The sequence below is a fragment of the Amblyomma mixtum genome, chromosome 7 (assembly GCF_055824585.1).
Source record: "Amblyomma mixtum isolate Tamu chromosome 7, ASM5582458v1, whole genome shotgun sequence".
In the NCBI taxonomy this organism is placed as follows: Eukaryota; Metazoa; Arthropoda; class Arachnida; order Ixodida; family Ixodidae; genus Amblyomma; species Amblyomma mixtum.
Window position 1 is genome coordinate 59,395,883 of NC_143018.1, and position 21,078 is coordinate 59,416,960.

At 51.3% G+C, this 21,078-nt stretch overlaps 1 protein-coding gene across 9 annotated transcripts in view; it reads right to left on the minus strand.

Annotated features, from left to right (window-relative positions):
* The window catches only part of LOC149336202 (uncharacterized), a 222,140-nt gene that overhangs the window by 52,517 nt on the left and 148,545 nt on the right, over positions 1-21,078 (minus strand). Inside the window, exons 1-2 of one of the 9 annotated variants that reach the window (XR_016284233.1) lie at positions 5,288-5,464; positions 5,016-5,200 (exon numbers count right to left, since the gene is read on the minus strand). The exons of the other annotated variants lie outside the window; for them this stretch is intronic. The gene's annotated coding sequence lies outside the window, so the exon portion shown is untranslated. Of the gene's footprint in view, positions 1-5,015; positions 5,201-5,287; positions 5,465-21,078 lie in introns of those variants that run through there. 9 annotated transcript variants of the gene reach the window in all.

The following is a 21,078-nucleotide window of genomic DNA, read 5'->3' on the forward strand; positions in this document are numbered from 1 at the left end:
TGGGTCAGCAGCCGAGCACCATAAGCACTGAGTCGCCGCGGCGGCAGCATCATAACCACTGAGCCACCACGGCGGCTGTCATCTCTCTCTCATCACGCCACGTACCTATAAGCGCGATTCAGGTGTCCACTGACCCAGGGAGCGATGCGCACTTCCTTTCCTTAAAATGATTGGAGTGTAAAACGTTTTCAACGCTAACACCAATGAACGCCGACAGCCTATGGCTTCAGCGCCACTTTTCTGGCACAACGTTGTCAATTATGTGAGACACACTATTTCCTTTCAAAAAGCAATCTACCAATTTATAGCCTTCCCTCTGCTTTCCAAGGACCCGCTCCATTGGTTTCGCAGCTTCAAGCGCGAATAAGGTGTCCACTGCTGCATACAACGGACGACGGGGCCGCCACGAAACGCAAAAACATGCGCCAAAGAACTGCGCTCTAAAATTGAAAACAGGGAAACCCGCCGCGGCGGCTCAGTGGTTACGGCGCTCGTCGACCGAGCCGAAGTACTCAGGTTCAAACCCGACCGCGGCGGCCGCGTTTCGATGGAGGCGGAAGGCAAAAGTTGCCCGTGTGCACTACGATGTCAGTGCACGTTAAAGATTCCCAGGTGGTCGAAATTGTTCCGGGGACCTCCAGTACTGTACCTCTTTCTTCCTTCTTTACACCCTCTTTTATCCCTTCCCTTACGGCACGGTTCATGTGTCCGCCAAGTGAGACAGTTACTTCGTCATTTCCATCGTCTAAAACCAACTAACCAACCAAATAAAGGGAGTCCAAAAGTGTCGAATGCTCAGAACAAAAAGTGAATGTCTGATGATGGTAAGAAAATTTATAGCGTCTATTTGACCAATTAACTTAAGCTATTTGTCCAACGGGCAGCGTTTGTTATCAGTCGCCTCACATATACCCTCCCTTACCTCTACCTTAGCTGCCAGGAACAGGACCGCGTTGACTGCCTTATTCGACAGGCTTACAAGGCGGCTCTTCATCTCCCCCACCGGACCCCCACGTATAAACTACTGGCATTAGGGGTCTACAACACTGTGACAGAGCTCTCGGAAGCTCATCTCACTTCTCAGTACGAGCGTCTCGCTCACACCTCCACGGGACGTCACACACTCGACAAGCTTGGAATACGCTTCGAAACAACCGCACTCGACAGGGTCGAGCTTCCACACCATATCCACAGTAACCTTATCGTTACCCCTCTTCCTAAAAATATGCACCCAGAGTATCATGTCGCTCGCCGCAAGCACAGGGCTAAGTCTCTGCACAAAAAATATTTAACAGATCAGACAGCAGTCTATGTCGACGCCGCTGAACACCCCGACCGCGAAGCTTTTTCGCTCGCGGTTGTGAACTACTGTGGACGGCCGCTAGTTGCGTGCTCCATTCCCGTCAGATCGCCTGAAGAGGCCGAGGAGGCGGCCATAGCCTTGGCGATGGTCTCCACCTCTGCAGAAACCATCTTCAGCGACTCTAAATCGGCGATTCGTAGTTTCGCCAAAGGCCGGGTCTCCCCTGTCACCCTCTCTCTCCTCCACTCCACCAAACTTCAACTCCGCCCGATCCAATTGATCTGGGTCCCTGCGCACTCGTCGCATCCAAGCAACGAGGCGGCCCACAATTATGCCCGAGGATTCGTCGACCGGGTTGTGGTGTCGCCCGTCCTGCGGACGGCGAGAGATCGTATGGTCACATTTCATGACATAACCATGCACTACCGCTTAGGTAGACTTCTATATCCCCCCGCACATAGTTCTCTCACCAAACCCCAAGAAGTTGCGTGGAGGCAACTCCAAACGAACACCTTCCCCAACCCCGCGATATATGCCCGCATATACCCTGGGGTCTGCTCCCCTTCCTGTCAAATGTGTGGCCAACATGCCACTCTATCCCACATACTCTGGGCTTGCCCTCGGGACTACCCCCCTAGAGGCTTGCAGCTCTCGAATCCAGACCAGTGGGAGGCCGCATTGCTCAGCTCCGACTCGGACACACAGATCCGGGTTGTGACAAGAGCCCTAGAAGTCGCCGAACGCTACGGGCTCATGGCCACTTGATGGGGCTATAACCTCACACCGTCAGATACATCTGTCGACGAAAATAAAGTTTATCCTCCTCCTCTCCAACGGGCAAAGCGTCGCGCCGAACGGTCGATGGCGACTGCGTCGAAGCGCTGCAACACGCTGTCGGTTTGGTTTGGTTTGGCTTATTGGGTTCAACGTCCCAAAGCGACTAAGGCTATGAAAGACGGCGTAGTGGAGTGCTCCGGAAATTTTGACCACCTGGGGTTCTTTAACGTGCACTGACATCGCACAGTACACGGGCCTCTAGAATGTCTCCTCCAAAGAAATTCAACCGCCGCGGCCGGGATCGAACCCGCGTCTTTCAGGTCAGCAGCCGAGCACGATAACCGCTGAGCCACCACGGCGGAACACGCTGCCGTGTTCCACTCTGAAAGGCCAGGCTTAAGCATCATCCAAATTTCTGAGCGGAGCCCTTTGGCACGTTTCTTCTTTTCGCGGCGTCGCCGTCGCCCCTTGTACACAGCAGTGGACACCTTAGTCGCGCTTTAAGCTGCGAATTCAATGGAGCGGGAGCTTGGAAAGCAGGAAGAAGGTGCATAACTGCCCTCTTGCAACAGTGGACCCATCAGTCGTGCTTTAAGCTACGTGGCGGTAGTAACAGATGTGCGCTGCATGCGCTGGCATTGGCAACGTCATGCCAGAAACGCGGCGCTGAAGCCATAGGCCGTGGGCGTTCATTGTGTTCATTAGCGTTGGCGTTGACGTTTTACACTCCGATCATTTTAAGGAAAGTATGTGCGCATGCTGGCTCCGAGGGTCAGTAGTCGCCAGAATCGCGCTTATAGGTACGTGGGGCGATGAGAGAGAGAGAGAGAGATATGCGCTGCATTCGTTAGCGCTGACAACGGTGAGCGAACTCTCGCGACCAACTATTAACTGCCACCTACCAGGGTGAGTGGCAGGGTTATCGGGCTGCCCATCCCTTGTCCAGAATCCACTGAACGTTAAAGACGCCAAGCCGCTTATAGCTGCCCGATATGCCATAGCTTTCGCTCTCTAACCAGGTTCAGCAGTAGTTGAACTGCAGCTAATTTTGCGTTTCACTCCAGCGACGCGCTGCCACCGCGGTCGGGTTCGAACCCAGGTACTCGGATCGGTGGCGATGGATCTCGATATGTGCACCGCCCGAGCCGAAACGCATAGCCGCCACCGTTCACCGCTGCGAATCGCCTGCCTATGTGTTTGGCGCCCGTTCCTGTTTCGCGGCGTCGCCGTTGTACCGCGTAACCAGAAGTGGACACCTTAGTCGCGTTTAAGCTGCGAAACCAATGAAGAACGGGAGCTTGGAAAGCCCAAGGAAGGGCATAACGGCCCTCTTGAAACAGTGGATACTTCAGTCGTGCTTTAAGCTACGTGTGGCGGTAGTGAAAGATGTGCGCTGCATGCGTTATCATTGGCACCGTTGTGCCAGAAATGGGGCACTGAAGCCATAGACCGTCGGCGTTCATAGTATTTATCGGCGTTGGCGCTGACCACGTTTTACAGTCCATCATTTTAAGGAAAGGAAGTGCGCATAACTGAGTCCCTTCGTCAGTGGACGCCTGAATCGCGCTTACAGGTACACCTATGACAAGAACTGTTAGTGGTGTATCTTGAACGAATATGTGTGAAACATAAGTTGTCTGAAGTTGTACATGCGTCTTGCTCGAACTCTTTGCCTCAATCTGTCGAAAAGCTGAAACAGCTGGTGAGGTGCGCTGAAATTTCGCATAAGGAAGTGACATAATCGTCGGAAATTTCTTTCCATTCCTTACTAAACCACTTTCTTTCTCCACGGCGGTTGTTCCTAAGGCACACATGGGCACCTGGGTGGCTCCTGAACGCCGAAGGATCTCCGGTGGTCTAAATCCAGGGCTAACCACTACGGCGTTCCTCATTGCCCTTGCGTCGCTGTGAGACGTTTAACCCCTTATGCCACCTTTTTCCACATAGAATCTCTCTCAGAGACAGGCTGATTAAGGTGGATTCCCAAGTACTTCGAACACAGTACTGCAGCGCAGTAGCAACGCTGACAAGACAAGAAATGGACACAACAAACACAGACACTGCGTTTGTGCAGGCACTGCTTTTACGCCTGCGTTTGAGATTAAAATCGTTAGCTCTAGAAGACGCATTACTCAAGGTCGCCTTAGTATAAAACACATTGTCAAGTGGGACCAGTAGGTGATGCTATTCGTACACAGATTGTGAACCGTCTAACTGGCGCAGAATATTCGGAGTGCTATCAAACTATTCGGCGCGTTATCGAGCTTATGATTATAAGTCAAATCAAAGCACAGCCCATCATAGGGATTGGCATCGACGATCTTTGTTTCCCCAAACCATGACTGCTTGAATCTTAATTTGTTCATTACAGGCAAATTAATTGAGGTCAAACTGTCATCTTGCTCTGTATACGTTGGCATATCAAAAGAATAGATTTCCAGATATAACGGATAATCTGTACCAGATGAAACGAAGATGGCTAACGACGCAATATTCGTTCGATATTCCTAATGCTCGATGCTCATAGCCGCCGCGGTGGCGCAGTGGTTATGGCACTCGGCTGCTGACCCAAAAGACGTGGGTTCGATCCCGGCCGCGGCGGTCGAAATTCGACGGAAATGAAATTCTAGAGTCACGTGTACTGTGCGATGTCACTGCACTTTAAAGAGCACCAGGTGGTCGAAATTTCCGAATCTCTTCACTACGGCGCCTCTGATATCCTGAGCTGCTTTGGGACGTAAACCCTCTATAAACCGTACGGTAAATCATCAGTTTTGTCACAACTGGCCAACGGAATGCACAAAAAGGAAGCATGGAAAAAGACGGTGGAGAAGACACGAATATTAGGCGCGAGACATACTGCGAAAAATCGAAGGACCTCCACTATACGCTGAAAATAAAATCCCCCTGCAGATTGAGAAACTTGCTTCCTTACCTAAACGTTCAGCGAGGGACGCTGACGTCAATGTAGGGCGCAGGCAGGCAGCCAGGAGGGTCCGATGACGTGGGCATGGCGCGGCTCACTTAGGCCGGTAGGGGTGCCTCGATGCCAGCGGAAGCGCAGGCATCGAGGTACCCGAGAACCGTTGCACGAGTAGAGGACGATTCGCTCGAGACATCCTGCACAGAAACCGGGAGTCAGACATCAGGCCTTCTCTCGTCCGAGTTGCCAGGATTCGCAACCTCGAACATCTCTGGAGCGCCTACCTTACACGAGAGCCGTGGCTGCCTGCGTCCGACGCGTAGGCTCGCTACTGTCCGTCTGCTGCGTTCCAAGAAACTTGCTGGCACGCGCCACGCGGCCTCGACGTCACACCTCCTCCTCTCCTTGCGGATTGGTTCATCGTAGCCGTCTTCGAAGGGACGATGGTCATCAAATGACGCCAAACGAAGAAACGAAACGTCATCGTTGCTATAGCTAGCCCTAAAGCCAAACATTGTTGGAGGAAGGAGGTCGCGGTCTTCCGCGTAATTTCGCAGTCGGTTAAGGATGACATGCTGCATAAGGATGATGTATTCAGTAATTGCGAGAGTTTTTCAGTTCTTGGGGATGTGAGTCAGTGCGGCGAGGCGGAGCGCGTTTGTCTCGTTGTTTGTGCACACCATGATGATATTGTGCTGAGTCAGGATTCTAAGCGCAAGCAACGCAGCGGAGACGCTGCTCCAACGAGTCGCCGGTGCGGCGGCGCTTTTCAGGGAAATTGTGGAATACTATTTCTAACCGCAAGGGCTTTTCTCGGTCCCTGTTAAGGGCCTCCGTAAAGCCGATGAGAGAACTCTGAGGCGCCTTCAGACCAACGCTTTTTGTTTGGTTTGGTTTATGGGGTTTAACGCCCCAGAGCGACTAAGGCTATGAGAGACGCCGTAGTGGAGGGCTCCGGAAATTTCGACCACCTGGGGTTCTTTAAGGTGCACTGACATCGCACAGTACACGGGCCTCTAGAATTTCTCCTCCAAAGAAATTCGTGCAATAGCGAAATATTTTGACCCGAAAATTGATGGGCGTTGCCCTCACTGTGGGGAAGTGTCCGATAAATTCCACATTGTTTGGGGCTGTGAGGAGAATCGTTCCCTTCCCCCAAACCCTTCCCCTTCCCGAGACGCATTCGAAGCAGCCCTGCTCGACTGCTCGGGGCTGGAGTCTCACACACCTCTAGTCCAATGGGCGCGAGTAGCGACCTCGTCGACCGAGCAGGCGGGGCATCCACCTACATATTGGGTCAGTTATGTGTCTTTCCTTTTTGAAAGCGAAAGCTGTACTACGGTATGTTCAGCAAGTTTCGCCGACCACACCAGTTTGAACTTGAGCGACCTTGAGCCGCTCCGGAGCTACGCCGAAGTAGATAAAGCAAAGGTGGAAAACTGACTCCGTGCGAAAGTGGGCACCTTAGTCGCGCATTAAGCTACGAAACCGATTAAGAGCTGGAGCTTCGAAAGAAAAGGCGCATTACAGGCCTTATGGGACAGTGGAGACCTCAGCCGTGTTTTAAGTCGAAAGCCTTTAATGGTTCATACTGTCGTGACCAAGAGGTGTTAGCAAATTTGTCCGCGTTTCAGATTGGTCGAAATGATCGTGACGTCACTGGGCGCGAATTTTGACAGGTGTCCACCGAAGTATGTGAGATAGTTACTGCGTAATTTCCTTTCCTTAAATACATTTTTCATTATCTTCATTACGGCCCCCCCTTCTTTCACTCCACTTGCTCCCTTCCTGTACGGTGCGGTTCAGGTGTCCACCGAGATGACAGAGAATTACAGCGCCATTTCCTTTCCTCAAAAAGCATTGCGTTCAAAGGGCAACGCACCGCGCCGAACGGGTGGTGGCGTTCCGTGGACCCCCTGGCAACGCTACAACACGGTGTCGCGTTCCACTCCTAAAGGCAAAGATTAAGCGTCATTAATTGGCAGTTAATGCACCAACAGAATGTGAAGTGAACAATCGCGTAACAGAATGGAGCACTCAAGTTTTCGCCTTTTACCACTTTAGCCGCTGAAGTTCCTCGTAATTTTTAAGCTACGTGGTGGCGGGAGTGACAGATGTGCGCTGCATGCGTTGGATTCACAGCGTTGTGACACAAACATGGCATTGAAGCCATAGGCCGTCGGCTATCATTGTGTTCGCGTTGAAAACGTTTTACAACGGGACAATTTTAAGGAAAGGAATTGCAGATAACAGGCTCCCTGGGTCAATCAGCACCTGAATCGCGCTAATTGGAGCGTGGGTTGATAGATGTGGGCTGCATGCGTCAGAGCTGATAACGTTGTGGCAGACGCGCCACTGTTTTAATAGGCCGCAGCGCTCATTGGGTGAGCAAACCTTGCATGCGGCCCGTAGAGCAGCCCGGGCGAGGTATGTACAACAAAATCTAGCTACAAAATCCACAACGGTATACACGGACGCGGTTCCGTATACAGGAAGCTCACATAACAGCACAGTGGCGGTAGTTATTGATTCGAACTTAAAGGAATTAGCTAGCGCCTCAGTGAGGGATTGCACGGTAACCGAAGAGGAGGAGCTGGCCGAAGCAACATGTCCCTTACCATCCTTACAGATTCGAGAGAAGCGTGCCGTAACTACATGAACGGCCGCATAGGTCGCGCCGCGCTCCGGCTCCTCCAGAGCGCGACCCCACCAAAAGTCACACATAGCATTTACTGGGTGCCAGGACACACCTACATAGCGGGGAACGAACGCGCCGACGAGGTAGCTCGAGGGTATACGATCCGAGCTTCCTCCCAATCGGACGATCTACCCGACCGAGTCAGCCCTACGTACTCAGACATTCTGAACTACTATAAGGGGGTACGGATCCGCTATCCGCCGCCTCATCCTGATCTAAATCAACTAGAGGCAGTGTATTGGCGAAAATTGCAGACAGGAACATTCCCAAACCTGCATATCCTTAGCGAGATTTACCCGACGCAATATCGGGACACTTGCCCGTGGTGTGGCAGCAAACCATCGTTGTACCACATCACGTGGGAATGCAGTAAAAACGACAACTTTCGCAAAGACCAGAGTGCAGAACAGTGGGAGAGCCGGCTCTCCAGCGGCGATCTGGGTTTCCAACAAGGTCTGATCCAGCACGCCCAACGAGCAGCGAAGCTCAGCGGGGCCCTGGAATAGGGGCACCGACCCTGTTAGAAGAAGGAAGATGGACCTCTTCTTTCTCGTCTGCTACTAGCACCTTTATAGAGCAATAAAAGTCTTTCCTACCTACCTACCTCCCGGTCAACGATTAAGTGCCACCAGCCAGGGTGGCAGGGTGGGTGAGCGTCCAATCCACTGTCCGGAACACACTCAACGTTACAGACGCCAAGCCGCCTACAGTTGCCCGATACGCCAAAGCTTTCACTCTGTAGCCAGGTTCAGCAGTAGTTGGAACGCGCCATTTTTTAGGGCGCAGCTCTTTGGCGCCCGTTTCTGCCTTACGCGGCGTCGCCGTCGCCGTTGTCCGCTGTAACCAGCAGTGGGCACCTCAGTTGCTCTTGAAGCTGCGAAACCGATGGAGCGGTAGCTTGGAAAGCAAAGGAAATGCGCATAACTGCCCTCTTGGAACAGTGGACACCTGAATCATACTTTAACCTACGTAGTGTATAGTCACAAATGTGTGCTGCATGCGTTGGCATTGACAACGTTGTGCCATTTTAAGAAAAAATTACCGACGATTACGTTACTTCCTAATGCGAAATTTGAGCGCAGCAAATAAGCTGTTTCACCTTTTCGATAGATTGAGGCAAAGAAATCGAGCAACACATGTATGCGCTATCACAGAATTTTTTTTTTATTTTTCACACGTATTCCTTTAACAAAGGCTCCACTAACAGTTCTTGACAGTCATGAAGGAAGCTTTGTGGTCGGAGAAATAGACTGATATATGTTCGACTTGGTACACCAATGCTTGATTCTCAAAGACGAGATCTATACAAGTGCCTCGCGAGGTTGTCACAGCCGTGGGACGCGTTAAGAGCGAGAGGAACGGGATGTTATCCCGCATAAGTGTTAGGAAATTGCTGTTTGTCTTTATGTCAACATTAAAGTCCCCCACTACTAACATCGGTGTGGATCGATGGACGGTTAATGCGAGTTGCAGGAAGTGCACGACGTCTTTCGTGAGTGCGGTAGGGGCGAAGTAGGCAGCTACTACCAGCAAGCCGTTGGGCAACTTTGCGGCGCACAGTTCGCCAACTTCATGTGACGTGCCAAACATTTCGACTGGTATTGCAGAGAGACCTGTGCGCAAGTAGATAGCGACTCCCGCCGCTCTGTTGTGGTCTCTGCGAGCACCACAGCAGTATAGGAAATCTATGATTTCGAGAGGCTCTTCGGGATCCATCCAGGTTTCAGCAAAGCAAAGTACAGAGGAGTGGCGCAGAATGTGATCGTGGTGTACGTCCTTGGCATGTGCGGCAAGGGAGCGTACGTTAAGAATGTGGTTGTGAATGATGAATCAAGTGCTGCCAGCGAATGACGCGTCCATTGGCTGTCTGCGTGTGTTACTGATGTACGCGACAGCGTCTTGCAACGCTGCCAGGGAGTCCACAGAACGCCATCGCCAATTCGGCTGTACGCCTTGCTGGACGGTAAATTTATTTTTTGAGGAAAGGAAATGTATCTCTCTCGCATATCTGGGTGGACACCTGCACCTCGCCGTAAGGGAAAGGGGGAAGATGGGAGTGAACGAAGACGCCGTATTAGCTAGACGCGCCTTTGTTCATTCCAAACCATTCAGCTGGCATTACGGAGTGGCTAGCGTGCTCGTATCGCACTCCGGAGACCCTGGTTCGATTCCCCAACTCGACCAATTTCGTTCTCGGTTTTATTGATTTATGCGGTCTAACTAGAAAGGTTAATTAGGCTATTTCGTATTTATATTCTTGTATTTCTATCCATCGTGTTCTGTCATTAACCTGTCAATTGTTGGAACTGTCTAGGATGTTCGACACAACGTATATGAAACGAGCAACGTCTTACTGAGTGGGGAAGTGCGTGGTGGTGGAGGGAACGCGGCTTCAGCAGCGTCTCCTTCCGCGGACGCTGTTGTCGCTGCGGCGCGCGTCTTTTCTTTTCTTTTCTTCTGACCTCTTCATTCTCCTCTATATTAATTAGGCTAATTGATTAATTAAGCAATTAACTAAACTCAGTCCAACTTAGTTGCAGCATCACTATACGATCCCTTTGATTGGTTGCATGGTTACTAGCCAAAGTACAATTGGCCACATTTGAAATTCGCGCACTGTGACGTCACGAGCATTTCGACCAATTGAAAAGCGTGACATTGGGGGCGGAGCTGGTTACGAGGCCGACGACGACGCGAAACCCAGGAACGGACGCCAAAGAGCTGCGCTCTAAAAGAAGTGCACATTACTGGTTCCCTGGCCCAGTAGATGTCTCAATCGCGCTTATAGGTACATGAAGTGATGAGAGATGTGGGCTGCGCGTATTGTTAACGTTGTGCCAGAAACGCGGCGCTGAAGCCATAGGCGTTCATTGGCGTTGACGTTTTACGCTCCGATAATTTTAAGGAACAGAAGTGCGCATAACTGGCTCCATTGGTCATTGCTAGCCTGCTGTCTTAGCCTTGGATCTCTCCAAGGCCTTTGATCGCCTGGACCATCAAGCGATCATGGCGGCTCTCTCCCCCTTGAACATAGGTGAACGTATGTACACCTATATTCAAACATTCCTTACTAACCGCACGGCCGAAATTCACTTCCGTCCCCACATCTCCCCCCCATACACCCTTAGTGGGGTCGGAACCCCCCAGGGGTCCGTCCTCTCCCCTTTCCTCTTCAATGTCACTCTCATTCCCCTTGCCCACAAGCTACAAACCATCCCTCACCTTCGGCATACACTCTATGCCGATGATATCACGCTATGGACCACCCATGGCAGTGATGGAGACATAGAGAACACCCTACAGTCCGCGGCTATCCTCACCCAAACGCATGCGCGGAGTATCGGACTCTCCTGCTCACCGGAGAAGTCGGAGCTCCTCATAATCCGCCCCACAACACGAAACTGTCCCACAGTCCCCATCACCGTGACACTGGAAAACCGGCCCATCCCGGAGGTAAACACTCTCCGGGTACTTGGCCTCCACATCCAGAACAACGGGAAAAACACACTCACCATACGGAAACTCAAGCAGACAACTGTGTCGATATCACACCTAATCCGCCGCGTTTCTGCACACCACCGGGGCATGAAGGAGCATGACCTATGTCGTCTCATTCATGCCTTCGTCCTCAGCCGCTTTATCTTCACGCTCCCCTACCTGAAACTCCAGGCTAGGGAAATCTCCACCCTGGATGCCATGATTCGAACAGCATTTAAGACAGCATTACACCTACCCCAAAATACCTCAACCGAAAAACTCTTTCAACTAGGCCTGCACAATACGATAGGGGAGCTTATTGAGGCCCACCGACAGACACAATACATACGTCTCGCGAGAACCACCACCGGGAGACACATCCTACACACCCTCTGTATACGCCTACCAGTTACCGATCCCACACAGCTCCAGGTACCCCGCCTCATTCACCGCGATTTATTTATTAAACCTCCCCCCAAAAACATGCATCCCACCTACCACGAACTCCGCCGCAGAGCTCGCGCACGGGCACTCCACAAATACTATGGCACGGAACCGTATGCCGTTTGGGTGGATGCCGCATGCACGGGCGAGGACGCGGTTGTCGCCATCACGAACCCCTCCCTCCAACCCATTGCCACACTTCACATAACCCCTACTGCCACTTCGGAGGAGGCCGAAGAGGCCGCCATTGCCCTGGCCATCACCCGCACGGAGGCGCGATATATACTGTCAGATTCCAAAACTGCCATACTAAATTTTGCTCGCGGGAGAGTTCACGTCCCTGCATTTCGCATACTGGACTCCCTCGCCGCGCACCCGCCCCGCCATGTGGAGCTGATATGGGTGCCTGCCCACTCCGGGAATCCCGGAAACGAGGCCGCCAACGCTTTAGCCCGAGCTTCTCTCAACCGGGCACCGGCGGCCTCCGACCTGGGGTTCTCGCGGGAGCGCATGCACTCATTCAGTGAAATGACGCAGGCCTACAAAGCCGAGCGTCGGCTCTACCCCCCACCTCATCCTTCCCTCGACAATTACCATCAGACACTTTGGAGGCGGCTCCAAACACGCACTTTGCCCTCCCCTTATATACGCTCGCGATATCACCCAGTCCACACGAACCCTTCCTGTACCCTCTGCCACCACCCCAAAGCCACCCTCGACCATATTCTTTTCCTCTGCCCGGCGGATCCTCCCCCGCGGGGCCTGGAGCACCTTACCTCATGGGAGGCTTGGGAGACCCTACTGCGCTCCGAGGACCCGGCCAAGCAAGCCATCGCCACCGGCCGGGCTGCCAGCGTCATGAGCCTCCGGGACATGAACGTTTGAGTGCAGTGGGGCCGTGCGGGGGCCCAAGGACCGACGTGTCCAAAACTCCCTTGTTATAAATAAAGTTTTCATCATCATCATCATCGTGCTTATAGGTACGTGTGGTGATGAGAGATGTGGGCGGCACGCGTTAGCGCTGACAGCAGTGAACGATCTCTCGCGCGATCAACCATTAACTGCCACCTGCCATAGTGGCAAGGTGGGTGGGGCCTTTAATACTTTAATGTAAGTACATATGAATACAAATTTCTTACCACTTATACACGAGAACATACCGTTCCTTCCGCTCACAACGGCTCCCACGGCTATGACAACCTCGCGAAATACTTGCATAGACCTCATCTTTAAGAAACAGGCATTGGTGCAACAAGACGAGCATATATCGGCCTATTTCTCTGACCATAAAACTTCCTTCATGACAACCAGGAACTGTTAGCGGTGTGTTTCTTGAAGAAGGAAAATGTGTGAACAATAACAAGTTGTCTGTAATTCTACATAATTGTCTTATTCGAACTCTTTGCTTCAATCTATGAAAAAGCTGAAGCAGCTGATTAGCTGCGCTCAAATTTCGCATTAGGAAGTAACGTAATTGTCATCTTTTTTTGTCTCTCACGCATGAGCCCGCTCCACACTATAGCGACCTCATTAGAATGTGCTGGTGTCAGGTCATGCTTTCTTTTGCCGACATCGTCAGCTGGGTGTTCATCCTCACGCTTCCTTGGACGTTCAGAGCCATCTGGCGTTCCCCGGCGCACCGAACGCAGGTGCGACAGCTCTTCAGCTGCTGCTGTCGCGCCGTACGAGTAAGCCATATATTACTCGCCTTCTACGAATGCCTATCGTGTAACCTCAAGTACTGAACAATCTATAGCTGTTAAAAGTTAACAGCATTGAATACCTTGCCAATTAACTTGCATTGCTTAGGTTTGTGGCTCCCGAGCACCACATCGACGCCACCGACACTCCCAGAGGCAATAGACGCAGTTTACAACTGCGAGTTACGTGAATACGCATGAGACCAAATTCAACAAGAAATATATTTTCTTCTCGTGGCCTTCAGAACAATATATCCGCAAAACCAAATGCAAAATTTGTAGATAATTTATATGAAGACAATTTTTTAGTAGTCGCCAGATCAGAGAACGACTCATCGGATTTACAAAAAAAAATCTTACAATCGTCGTCCCGATGCAAAAACTAAATTAGCACGATACATCATTCCCGGTTCTGGTCCTTGTAGAATCACAATATCCGGGAACCGGCACAGGAAGAGGTAGAGAACGCCGTTCCTTTAGAAGCAGCCGTGGTGGTTTCTGCTCCGCGCAACCTTGGACTTGTACAAAACGGCGTGTGGGACCCTCGGCGATCGCGATCCCAAGGGCGCTACATTCCGTTTATCCTGGGTAGTCACATGCGTGAGAAGGCTAGCAAGGTAGCGGCCAGCGCAGCGCAGAAGTACAGCCGTGACCTTACTGGCCAGAAGAACCAGCGGCGGCCGCGCCCCAGCGCATTAGCTGCCAGCGTTCCGGCACAGGATGGGTCGAGAGGCCAGGTCCTCGCAGGTGCAGGTCATCGCGCCGACGTCGCTCTCCCGGAGGCCCTCCGCGTCCAGCAGGCGGACATAGCTCCTCCTCAAGCACTGACCGTAGCACCCGGCGCAGGCAGTGAGGCAGCTGGACGGGACAGTCGCTGGGGAACACAGTAGCACGCAGCAGGCAAGGGGCTCCAGGAAGCACGTCGGTCGCCGCCAGTCCACGCCATTGTCGGAGACTGATAGAATCCAGGCGCCCTCCTGCCGTACCGCCTGCGATGACATCTCGTGCAGCCTCTACAGTCGACCACGTTGAAGGCGGTGGCATCTTCAACAGGCCTAGGTCCTGAGAATACTGAAGGGACGTATGGACCTCAGGAACATAAACACTTGAGTGCAGTGGGGTCGTGCGGGGACCCTGGGGCGTGCCCCGAATTCCTTTGTAAATAAAGTTTTCTCTCTCTCTCTCTTGCTGATGTCTGCACCGACGCGTAGAGCTCCCGCCTTCGAAGGCAAGAGGGAAGAATGTGGTTGGATGATGCAGCTCTTCAGGACACTTTGGCCGATGCTGGGCGAAGGAAGAGTCGAGAGCCAGGTCCGAGCTGAGCGTGTGCGAGTGGTACGATTATGACGTAATCAGGCTTAATGGCACATGCCCACGGCGGGGGATTGTCCGGAACGCTGCACCGAGCTGGCTGGTTGGTTGGTTGGCCTCAAATAAAATTGCACATACCCACTTCGGGGGAGTGGCCAAGGCACAGGCGGGTAACTGCTGGACTGCGACCTGATCCGAGTGGAATCCTGCTAGTGTCTTTCTTTTTCTTTGATTTTAGAGCGCAGCTCATTGGCGCCCGTTTGTATGTTTGCGGCGCCGTCGCCGTTGTCCGTTGCAACCAATGGAACGGGAGCATCGAAAGCAGACGGCAAAATGGGTAAATTGGTTTTGAGAAAAGGAAATGGCGCACTATCTGTCTCGCACATCTGGTCGGACACCTGAACCACAGCGAAGGCGCATACCTGCGTTCTTGGAACAGTGGACACCTCAATCGTGCTTTAAGCTACGTGGCGGTAGTGACAGGTGTGCGCTGCATGCGTTGGCATTCACAATGTTGTGCCAAAAACGCGGCGCTGAAGCCATAGGCCTTCCGCGTTCGTTGTGTTCACTGGCGTTGGCGTCGACAACGTTTTCCACTCCGACCATTTTAAGGAAAGGAAATGCACATAACCGGCTGCCTGGGACAGTGGACGCGTGAATCGCGCTTCTAGGTACGTGGGGTAATGAGAGAGAGATGTGGGCTGCAGGCATTGACAACGTTGTGCCAGAAACACGGGGCGGAATTAACCCGCCGCGGTGGCTCAGTGGTGAGGCGCCCGTCTACCGAGCCGGATTACCCGGGTTCGAACCCGACCGCGGCGGCCGCGTTTCGATGGAGGCGTAACGCCAGAGGCGCTCGTGTGCTGTGCGATGTCTGTGCATGTTAAAGATCCCCAGTTGGTCGAAGTTATTCCGAAGACCTCTACCAGAGTCCCTCAATAGTATTGAGGGACTCTGCCTCTACTCCGGCACCTCTTTCTCTCTTTCTTCTTTCACTCCCGCCTTCATCCCTTCCCTTACGGCGCGGTTCAGGTGTCCGCCTAGATATGCGAGACAGATACTGCGCCATTTCCTTTCCTCAAAAAGCAATTTACCATAGGCCGTCGGCGTTCGTTTTGTTCATTGGCGTTGGCGTCGAGAACTTTTTATTCTCCGATCATTTTAAATAAAGGAAGTGAGCATAACTGGCTCCCTGGGTCAGTGGACGCCTGAATCGCGCTTATAGGTTTGTGCGGGGACGAGAGAGAGATGTGGCTGCATGCGTTAGCGCGGACAACGGTGAGCAAACTCTCGCGCTCAACCATTATTTGCCACCTGCCATAGTGGCAGGGTTGGCGGAAACTCTAATGTAGCTATATAGACAAACAGGAATTTCTTCCCACTTATCCGGGAGAACACCCCGTTCTTCTCGTTCGTAACGGCTCCCACAGCTATGTCAACCTCGCGAAATACTTGCGCAGGCCTCGGCTTTGAAAACCAGGCATTATGGCAGCAAGTCGAGCATATATTCATCTATTTTTCCGACCACAAAGCTTCCGTCATGGCAATCAAGAACTGTTAGCGAAGTGTTTCTTGAAGAAGGAATATGTGTGAAAGTTGTCTGTAATGGTACGTGCATGTCTTGCTCGAATTCTTTGCCTCGGTGTATCGAAAAGCTGACACAGCTGATGAGTTGCGCTCAAATTTCGCATTAGGAAGTAACGTACTCGTCGGCAATTTTTTTTCATTGGGCCGCACGTGTGTTTTTGTTATTTTACCGTTGTTTAAATTTATCGCGGGGTTTTTTTTTCGCTCCTTTCATTTGAGCGACGCTTTCGTATCAACGATGTGTTCTCAATTGGAAAATCGGTATTTTTGGGGGGAAAGAAAATGGCGCAATATCTGTCTCACATCTAGATGGACACTTCAACCAGGCCGTAAGGGACGGGATAAAGGAAGGAGTGAAAGAAGAAAAGTTCATAGTTTACGGCTGTTTAACGTCCCAAGGCGACTGAGGATGTGAGGGACGCCCTAGTGAAGGGCTCCGGAAATTTCGGTCAGCCGGGGTTCTTTAACGTGCACTGACAAAAGAAGAAAGAAAGGAGTGCCGTTATGAAGGTCTCCTGATTGATTCCGACCATCTGGGGATATTCAACGTGCACTGGCATCGCACAGAACACGGGCGCCTTTAGAGTTTCGCCTCCATCCAAACGCGGCCGTCGAGGTCGGGATCAAACCCGGGTGCTCCCGCTCGGTAGACGAGCGCCTTCATCACTGAGCTCCGCGGCGGGCTAAACGCTTTTCATTGTGAAGCGAAACCTTTACTATCCCAGCCAGAACTGCAGCTTGGGCTTGTTGCTGATCCATTTCGAAGTAACAGCGCAAAAAACATAGTACATAGAATAAGAAGACACCACGAGCGCTGACTTACAACAAGTTTATTTCAAGGTAAACATTGCCTGATATACTGCCTACACACAGCACGTGACACAGATACGTGACTCCTGCCACGCGTGTCATCACTTCCCCCAACAGTCATCGCGCGTCCAACAGCTCCAGTTCTTTTGTTGTCAAAAGTACAGATGGCTTGCTGATACAGTCGTCTCCAAGCTTCATTATCTCGGCTGCCTCAATTATCTCGCGAACGAGCTTGTCGGTGTGCTTTTCTATCACATTGCACTGTGCATACTCAGCCGAGCAAGCTTTTGATGGGCAATCCTTTACATGAATTCTAATATGCCTGCGTGCTTGCTCGACGTTAATTTTATGTTCTTTCAGCCTTTCGTTGGTGCATCTGCCTGTCTGGCCTATGTACTTCTTCCTACATTTCACCGGAAGGGAATAAACAACGCCTTCCGCGCATTCCACAAAGCCGGTCTGGTGGTTCTGTTGTGCACCCGTGCAGTTTTTCCGGCTCTTCGGCGTTCACGCGCCGGCAAAGGCTTTTTAGTTTTCACTGGGCTGTGAGCACGACATTAACACCAGCTCTTCGGCCAATCTTTTTGAGACGGTGGGAGATGTTGTGGATGTAAGGGAGGGCCACAATTTTTCGTCTGTCTTTAGGCCTCCTACAGCTATCACGCAGTTCAAGCTTCTTGCTTAATCGTTCCGCGACAGACACAAGTAGGTGTGAGGGGTACCCTCTACCAAAAGGCGTTCTATCTGACGACGAAAGCACGCTTCCTTCGTGTGGATGCACGACTTCTTGAGCGCGTTTCACAAGCATAGGTTTGCAATGGCCCTTTTTATCAGCTTGGAGTGCGCCGATTGGAAAGGCAGTGGTGCCTTATCACCTCTTGGTTCATAGGCCAAGCACACGTTCCCCTTAGTGAAATGCAGTCTCAGATCAAGGAATCTCAACGACCCTTGTACAGGAAACTCGCGTGTAACTGTTAATGGGCAAAGAGCACGACTAAAGCAGGCTACAGCCTCTGAGGTCACGTCAAGGGTGTTCGTGCTGCTGCCATCGCAAAGCACTAAATAGTCATCAACATATATGAACACCTTTCGCACACTGCTTTCCGTGAGGGTGTTGAAAAGATACCTGTCTTTCTGTGCGTGGTATAAATCACTGAGGTATAAATCGCGTTTCTGAATGTACACGTTCTCTTCCCAGAGCACATACGTGGACTTAAGGTACACGGAAAGAAGTTCCAAAAACCCACCCGCCGACACACCGCAGGCATTTTGGAACGTAATTGCTCCGTGTCTGTCAATACAATTTTCAGTGGAAACCAGCGTCTCGTCCTGGGGGATCGAATAGTACAAATCCTTAATGTCAACTGAGCATATACCCCAAAGTCACTGCTATAATTGTCACTTAAATAGTCAATCACATCGTCCGAGGATTTCACCAAGAAAGGGTCGTCACAGGTTTGTAGTTTTAAGGTTTAAATGTCAAGGGATGATTTTTTGATATTTTCATTAGCACGCACTGGCGGTCAAGCTTCAGGTTATTACATAGTTTCTTTGCGGTTGACTTTGTTTTCCTTAGAGTAGTCTTCTGGTGCTGGTTAAAAACGGAGTTGATTGCGTCTAGCGCCTTAGCATGAAATAAATCTTTAGAAAAGCACGTGACAGAAAAGAAGCATGCGATAGAAAAGCACACCGACCAGCTCGTTCGCGAGATAATTGAGGCAGCCGAGATAATGAAGCTTGGAGACGACTGTATCAGCAAGCCACCTCTACTTTTGACAACAAAAGAACTAGAGCTGTTGGACGCGCGATGACTCTGGGGGGAAGTGATGACACGGGCGGCAGGAGTCGCCTATCTGTGTCACGTGCTTTGTGTAGGCAGTATATCAGGCATTGTTTACTTCGAAATAAACTTGTAAGTCAGCGCTCGTGGTGTCTTCTTATTCTATGTGTCCTGTCTATGTTTTTTGTGTTGTTACTTCGAGACTACCCCAGCGCCGCCAATTTCCCGGCCGACTGGCCAACTTGGACAGTCCCAATCCTGGTGATCCCAGCGCCGCCTATTTCCGGCGACGCCGACATCACCAGGATTGGAGTAGTCCAGATTGGCCAGTCGGCCGGGTGCACTTCACGTTATCGGCGGAAGATTGTTTGGCGGTGGAATATCGTTTGTAATCATTATTAACGATGCGCATTGGGATTACGAGTGATTTTCATACTGGGCCCGATGGCCTCTTTCAAGACAAGGAAAATGCACAGCCAAAAACTTCGTGTCTGTACCCCTTTAAAATGGGAACTCTTTAGAGGTTCCAGGGTAATATAGCTTCAGGTTTTCTGCTTGCAGGGGGTAAAGAAATGTCGCTCTTCGTAGATGCGCTCTTTCAAAACCTGGATACCTAACCTCAGCAAATCATATGATCCAAGAATTATTTTTGATCAGAAAAGCATTCTAATGTCATTGAGTGCTTACACCAAACCTTTACACCTCGTGTTCAATACGACGGGTAGTTAGAACTGCCCTGGTGCAGCATTGCCGGGAGATATTAACGCCACCTATTCGTTGCAGTCTCTCCGGCCTGGTTCATCGATGGCCTTGTGGATCCATCGTTCCGCGTACCTAACCAGTCAGTACCGCCCGTATCGTCGGAGCCGTGGTGCGAGCGGGGACATGGTGACTGCCGGCTTCCTGCTCAGAGTTGATGGCGACACTTCTGCTGTTTATGCGTAGGCGAAGGGCTCCTATTCAGCTTTCTTGCACACCCGACACATCTTCCAAATGGACAAACAAGCACCACATCAGCGACTGAGACACCAAGGCACACAGCCACATTGATTGCAGCTGTCACGACCACTACACTAACAACACAAGACACGCTGCCGCTATCACGTATGCATCAGCCCTAAGCAAGAAATTACTGTAACAACGATGACAGGAACCATGACGTATACTCAGCCCTGCGCACCTGATTAGAATTCAACATTGGACATAATACAACGCTCTGGACACCAACGTACACAACCCGTTTAATCATAGCCATATTGATTGGTTACAAATTCTATGATGACTGCACTAACAAAAGACAAGCCACGGATATCACCCATACGTCAGCCCTAGCCGAGGACATGAAGATTCTGACAATTATCGCTTCAAAAATTCGACAAACACCAGCCTAAGCACACACTCCACATTCGCAACTCGACGCCACAGTCAAAGAACGACACTAATCACTGCACGCCAGTGCGCACAACCCGTACAATTACAGGCACATTAATTTCAGCAGCATTGATGACTTTTACTCATTTCGCATGGCGTCGGTACATGCAGTCAGTGCATGGCGACCAGCTTTCTGTGAGTGGCTCTTACTGTTCTTCATGAATGGGTGAACGACGCCTTTTCAACACATTCGTACGGGTGACACGACTGCAGCTCTTCATGCTGGCTGTCGTACGCCGCAGTGGCGACATGTCATGGCGACATGTAGGTGTCATGCGCCCGCATGACACCTACGCTCAGGAACTCCAGACAGCAAACGTCAGCCGTTGATATGGCACCTAGACCTCCATACATAACTGCTGCGCGAGAACACATTCAGACAATGGATATACACACACGAAAGAACGCCGCACTCAACTCCTAACCATCACCAAGACCTGCAAGCCTTCCAATCACTGCCACAGTTATAGCTGCTACGATGATTACACTTCGACTCACACCACCACGTTAGCTGTCACGGTCGTACACAATCTGATTCTACACAAGAACTTGCAGCCATTACGACGACTACCTCAACTATGCCACGGAAAGCCCTACAGTGTAAAACCACGGCAGAAAGATCGGAGGTATGCGAAGCAGCATCACCACTGCACCACCTTGACTGAGAACAGAGAAAAGTGTAAACCACCTGTACGAACCTGGAAGGACTGGGAGACCTCACTTCGGTCAGCTGACCTGGCCAGGCAGAACGCAGTCAACCGTGTTGTATACATCATGGATCAACACCACTTAGAACTTTAGACCATGAGTGGGGTCGTGCGGAGACCCAAGGGGCCT